This window comes from Mirounga angustirostris, unplaced genomic scaffold (genome assembly GCF_029215605.1).
Source record: "Mirounga angustirostris isolate CCGP_5_RB_7025 unplaced genomic scaffold, mMirAng1.0.hap1 SCAF_13, whole genome shotgun sequence".
In the NCBI taxonomy this organism is placed as follows: Eukaryota; Metazoa; Chordata; class Mammalia; order Carnivora; family Phocidae; genus Mirounga; species Mirounga angustirostris.
This window is the reverse complement of record NW_026991721.1, coordinates 23,694,138-23,700,137: the sequence shown is the minus strand read 5'-3', so window position 1 is coordinate 23,700,137 and position 6,000 is coordinate 23,694,138. Positions and strand designations below refer to the sequence as shown.

Below are 6,000 nucleotides of genomic sequence, written 5' to 3'. Positions count from 1 at the left end.
AAGGGCACCTCATCTCCTCCCGCCCATGCCAAGCTCTCCCCCATCTGAACGCATCACCTCTTCGTCTGTGCCCAAGGTTTAGCAATTCCCCAAGTTTGTGCCATTCTTCGGGTTTTGACTTACCAACATTTAACTCTTGCTGTCGACCATCAGGTGCTTCTGAGACCTATTTCTGGCATATGTATACATCGCCCTATCTTCAGGAGTGAGGGCTGACGTTGTGGCGGGGGGGGGGGGGGGGGGGAGGGCGGTCCTCCATTCAGGTACTTGCCCTCTCTGTTTTTTTGTTCCCCGGTGCTTTGTGAACCCAAGAGGCTCTTCCCCTGTCCCATGGGTGCCAGTTTCCACCCTCTAGATCCTCGCTCAGGCCATTGCCCCTGCCTGCAGTGCTCTCCCTTTCTTCCTTCCTACCCAGTAGTACATTAATTTGTGTATTTTGTCTCCTTTAATGACCCGAGGATTCAATGAGGGAAAGATCCTAGTCAGTCTCATCTTTATATCCTCACGGCACCCAGCACAGGGCCTGACACATAGGAGACATTCGATATATGAATTTTCACAAATTCATTTGTGAAATGAATGACTTCTGCTCAGGTGTGAGAAGATTGCAGGTACATGTATTAACAGGACCTAGGAAAAAACTTTTCTTTGGACTGGATCTCCCAAGGAGGTAGTATTTTACAGTCGATGTGGTCTCACACTTTTCAAAGCTATTTAAATGATTATCAGTCTCTCTCATCTTTTTTATTTTTTCTTTAAGATTTGTTTATTTGAGACAGAGAGAGTGTGCAAGTGGGGGGGAGGGGCAGAGGGAGGGAGAGAATCTTTAAGCGGACCCCCTGCTGAGCTCAAAGCTCAGTCCTAAGACCCATGAGATCACGACCCAAGCTGAAACCAAGAGTCTGATGCTCAACCGACTGAGCCACCCAGGCACCCCTCTCTCATGTATTTTAAATAACACTTCAATTTTGGCTCTTGCCCATAGGCAGTTTGGCAAAACCTAACTTGTAACACTGATAAATCAAACCCAGGGTGTGCACATGTCTGTGGTAACCTCCCCCCCAACACACACACCCCTAAAGCCTCAGATAAGGCTGGAAAAGTAGGTACAGGGTGGGGGAGGGTAACTGAACTCCACAGACACCTCCAAGAACTTGTTGCACTAAACAGCTTTGACCTCCTCTCCTGAGCAGATGTTAGGAACAAGGAAATACGAGAAACTGAAGTTTGGCTCACTCTCCCTGCTTCACCACCAGCAACCAACAGTAGAAAGTTGAGAATACTCAAAAGGCACAGAAAGATGGAACAAACTCTCACCTACCGTCTTCCCTCCCCTGCCAGCTTTGAGTTATAATCATAGGAAATGATGCAATGTTTTAAGAAAGTCCTCTCGGAGGGACAGTCTGGCCTAATGGTTAAAAACCACAGCCACTGGAGGCAAACAGACCTGAGGTCAGGTGCAAACTCTGCCACTTTCAGTGGAGGGTCATCTCTTTCCTTTGACCGTGAGGGTGGGGCCCTCGTGAATGGGACTAATACCCTCATAAAGGAGACCCCACGTCTCTCCCTAGCCCCTTCTGTCATATGAGGACACAGTGAGAAGTCTGTGACCCAGAAGAGGGCCCTCATCCAACCATGCTGGCATCCTGATCATGGACTTCCAGCCCCCAGATCTGTTAGCAATGAATTTCTACTGCTTATAAGCTTCCCAGCTTATGGCTGTTTGTTTTTTTTTTTTCCCCCAGAGCAAAGAGACTGGGGTGGGCTTTGAGCACATTTCTGAGCTTCTCAAAGCTCTGGTTTCCTCATCTGGAGAACCTACCTCACAAGGGTTTGGACTAAAGTTATAAATAGAAAGATGCTCCATAAATGGGATCTCACGGGTGCTGGCCCACTCTCTCCTGGAACCTCACTTTGCAAACAAGGTAGGTAGGGAGCTACCCTCTCTGCTGTCTCCTACCACACTCCCAGACAGAGAAATAACACAGAGAACTTGTCCCTATGTTTGAGACTCTTTTGCTGTCTCCTCCAAGGGTTCACTGCCTGTCACACTGCTCATACCCCCGGGGGCTCTCTCTGTCCTACTCAGGGTGCTGTGGAGGCATGGGTTAGCGTGTGGCCTTCGGAGAGAGAGTATAAGGATTTGAATTCTGGCTCCATCTGGGATGTCCGACCTTTCTGCTAGCCCTGAACTGTCCCGGTTTTAGCACTAGAAGTCCCACATCCCAGGAAACCTCTCGGTGCCAGGCAAAGCAGGACATTTGGTCATCCACACTCCACTGCTTAATAGGCTATAGTCCTGGTTAACATTCTCTCTCTGCACCTTGGGGGTTTGAACAATTCTGCACTCCTCCTGGGTGTTGGAAGGAAAGGAGTGAGTGCGTGGAGTGTCCTGTCCCAGAGATTCACTCTATGTTCGGGGTCTGCCTAACCCCTTAAGTCCACCAAAGAGCTCACCGCCAGGAGGCCCAGGCCCCATCTCAGGCGGAGCTGCCCTTAAGGGGCCATGAAGAGACTCATCTCAAGTTCTTCTCTTCCCTTCTGGTGGGAGGGAGCTTCGACATGACCACACTGGGGCAGACACTCTGTGGACACCCCCACCTATGTTTCTGAGTCCTCCTCTAAATCCACACTCTCCCCAAGAGGAGTGAACCCAAGGACAAAGGAGGCCACCGGGGTTGAAGGAAATGAGAAAAAGTCTTTCTGGGCTATCAGGTGGAGGCTGGAGGTGAGGGGAAGGTGAAGAGAAATGGGGCAGCTGCCTCTCTTTAATGAGAGTGGAGCGGTTGTCTTCCTCGGGAGCGCGTCATCAGCACTAATGAACCTGGAAATCAATCCTGTTGCTGTGCGGGGGAGGGGGGGAGGGTTGGAGCGAGTCAGCCAGCAGCCCAGGCTTTATGACTCAACCCCCTGCAAGGAACCTTCCAGTTCCCCTTCCAGGTCGACATGAAGATAAGAGGAGCGGTTCCTTCTCTCTGGGTGGCTCTCTGCATTTATTGCTCAGCACTTTACGGTTTGCTGGGTGGTTAGAATTTTGCAACAGCTCTTCAAGGTAGACAGTAACAATACCTCCATTTTCCAGATGGAAAAAAAAAAAATCTAAAGCCTAGAAAGTCAAAGGGGTTTTCACAGCGTCTCAGCTACCATACAGGGGGTGCTAAAGAGCAGTGGTCTTCAAACATTGCTATCTCAGGGCCCCATTAGAAAAATGTTCTGAGCAATACCCCCAAGAGATGTGCATAAAACTCATTTATAAAATGCAGCCATGGCTGTCGTGTTACTCTATTAAGTGTACTATAAAACATGAAGATAAACATTAAGGATGAATGAGATCAGACATAGGAACAGAAGGTCAAATATTTGCTTCTCTCACCCCAGTAGATCATCGTGTACCATCAGTGAGCGATGTGGGCCCTTTGGAGAGACAAACCCATGTGCCTTCTGGAGCCAAGCAGGCGACACAAACAAGTGGAGTGGCCTGAGTGTAAGGGAACCATAGTTCAGGCAGGTAAGGAATGGCCACTGGTTTGCAGCCTCAGTGTTGGGGCGATAGGGAGTGGTGAGGACTGTGGCCAAGTGAGAGCAAATGTCCCATTTAAAGGAGTCAGCTGTCACTTAGCTTCAGTTGATTGTGGCCACATGAGAATATGGGCCCAGGGTTTCCAATCTTCCACTTTTTTTTTTTAAGACTTTATTTATTTATTTGACAGAGAGAGACACAGCGAGAGAGGGAACACAAGCAGGGGGAGTGGGAGAGGGAGAAGCAGGCTTCCCAAGGAGCAGGGAGCCCGATGTGGGGCTCGATCCCAGGACCCTGGGGTCACGACCTGAGCCGAAGGCAGACGCTTAACGTCTGAGCCACCCAGGCGCCCCCAATCTTCCATTTTTTAACAGAAGTCGGAAATTCGGGTTTTTATGTGAAATTACACTTAAAATGTTGGCCACTGATTTCATTTTCTCGCAAAATTTTTGGGATCCAAGTGGGTCAAAATCAGCTTGCAGGCCCCTGAAGGGCAACCACTGGAATAAAAGAAGGAACTTGGCCTTTGTACCCAGTCTTGCTTTTGAATCCTCTTTCTACCTAACAAGTAAGGTAACCTCTCTGTGCTTCTGTTTTGGAGCCAGGAAAATGAACATAATAATACCCTCCTTGGAGGGTTATGATGTGCGTGAAGCTCTGAGGACCATGCCTGGCACTTAATGGAGCCTCGATCAAGTAATACCTGTCGTCAGCGGGGGCCCACCGAGCACTCAGCCCTGCTCCCTGACACCCTAGTTTTCTTGCCACTCCGAAAAAGGCTGAAACAGAACACCCCCATCCCTGGCCGCTAAATTCCAATCTACACTTTGCAAAATTCATTCTCCTGCCAGAAAGGTAGCGCTTTCCACCCTGGTCTCATGGTCCCCGAGAAGAATAGAGAAGCGAAAGGAAGGAGCAGGCTCTCTCCCAAGTAGGCGGCTGCGGGGGGTGGGGGGCTGTTAAGGAGCCAGAAACAAGCGCGGGAATGGGCGCTCATCCTGGCTTGGCCACTAACAAGCTATGGGAACTTGGACAAATGGCTGAGCGACTCCGGGTCTCCGTCCGACTGTGTAGAGGTGGGCGGTGATGTCCACCTCGGAGAGCCATCAGGAGGCTGTAAAGTTGTACCTTGTCCCAGCTATTCTCTGTCAACCCCACCACAGATCTTCCGGCCTTGTGCCCGGGAGTTTGACTGCAGTAGCACGTCCCCCCCCGCCGCCCCCGTCCTCTGGTCCCCCGGAGGAATCGGCGGAGGAAATGCGCCAACAGGTGAGCAGTGGGTAGAAGGAAAGAGGGGTGCAGCTTCCCTTCCCCAGCCCCCTATGCGCAGTGGCCAGTGGCGGTGTCCCCTGTCTGGGGCCACAGCTCCCGCCAGGGATCCGCTCCTGCAGCCCCTGCTCCCACTCTCTGCGTGTGCTGGATCCACTTCTCCCTCTTCCTCTGCCGGCCCCAGGGGCGGCGGGGCTCCCCAGCATGGCTGGCCCCAGGGGACTCCACCACCCCTTGTCGGGCTCCCTTAAGCCTGCCGCCCCTGCGCCAATGGAGCCTCCCCCAGCCTCCCCCTGACCCTGACTGTGCCATCTTTCTTGCCAAGACCCTGACCATTACACATACATAGCACGCATGGTTTTACCTTGGAGCTTTGGATGCAGAAGGCACTCAGTGTTGCTGGAATTAATTTGAAATCATAAGCTTTCCTGCTTCACCCTCAGGCTGCCAGAAAATCCAATTATCCAGATCCCTCATTCCCTGAGTGCCCCGTCCATTGACATCCAGACACATCGATGGGCGATTCATTCATTCACAAAGTTTGTTGTACAACTCTGAAGGACCGGGCCCTGAACCAGGTTCTAAAGATCTGGGTGAGACTGAGCAAGCAGTGTCCTTGTCTTTTTAGAATGTATAGTCCCATGAAATGATGTGGGAAATGTTCCCTGAGCGACAACCTCTGGACTGGCCAGAGCTCCCTGTGGGTCCGAGGGCCCAAAGGGGCTCCCACGGGACTCTGTGAACTTGTGGTTAATGTTTGCAGCCAGCAGCCTGAGTTGCTGACCCAACTCCTATTTGGGACTTGTAGCCACCTTCTAGTTGGGCAGCCATGGAGAACAGCTCTGGTTAATAAGACAAATGTAAATTATCAGGACGGGGCTCCCAAGGAAGGCTTTGATTTCCTTACAAATAGAAACAGACTCCGTGGGTATAAACCTTTGCTCCCATTATGCCCCCTCCCTTTTACCTGCCTAGAACAAAGATGTGATACTTGGAGGCACCGTGACTGCCTTGGGACTGAGATGACAAGCCAGCCCCCTAAGGGTGGCAGAAGGGGAGAGCGCAGCTATCGCTGAGCTGACGCATGGGTCCTGGACTGCTTACTCTGGATTTGCGTCAGACTGCCCCCATTTGCTTAAACCATAGGTAGGCAGGTAATGTTACATATATTCAAGGGAATCCATATCTGAAGGAAATTCTCAAGATGGTCT

General features: G+C 51.1%; 1 long non-coding RNA gene across 2 annotated transcripts in view; it reads left to right on the top strand.

Annotated features, from left to right (window-relative positions):
* The first annotated feature begins 1,741 nt into the window (after nt 1–1,741).
* The window catches only part of LOC135362333 (uncharacterized), a 42,824-nt gene continuing 38,565 nt past the window's right edge, over nt 1,742–6,000 (top strand). For both annotated transcript variants that reach the window (XR_010406892.1, XR_010406893.1), the window contains exons 1-3: nt 1,742–1,925; nt 3,379–3,508; nt 4,122–4,789. This is a non-coding gene — a long non-coding RNA (uncharacterized LOC135362333). The remainder of the gene's footprint in view (nt 1,926–3,378; nt 3,509–4,121; nt 4,790–6,000) is intronic.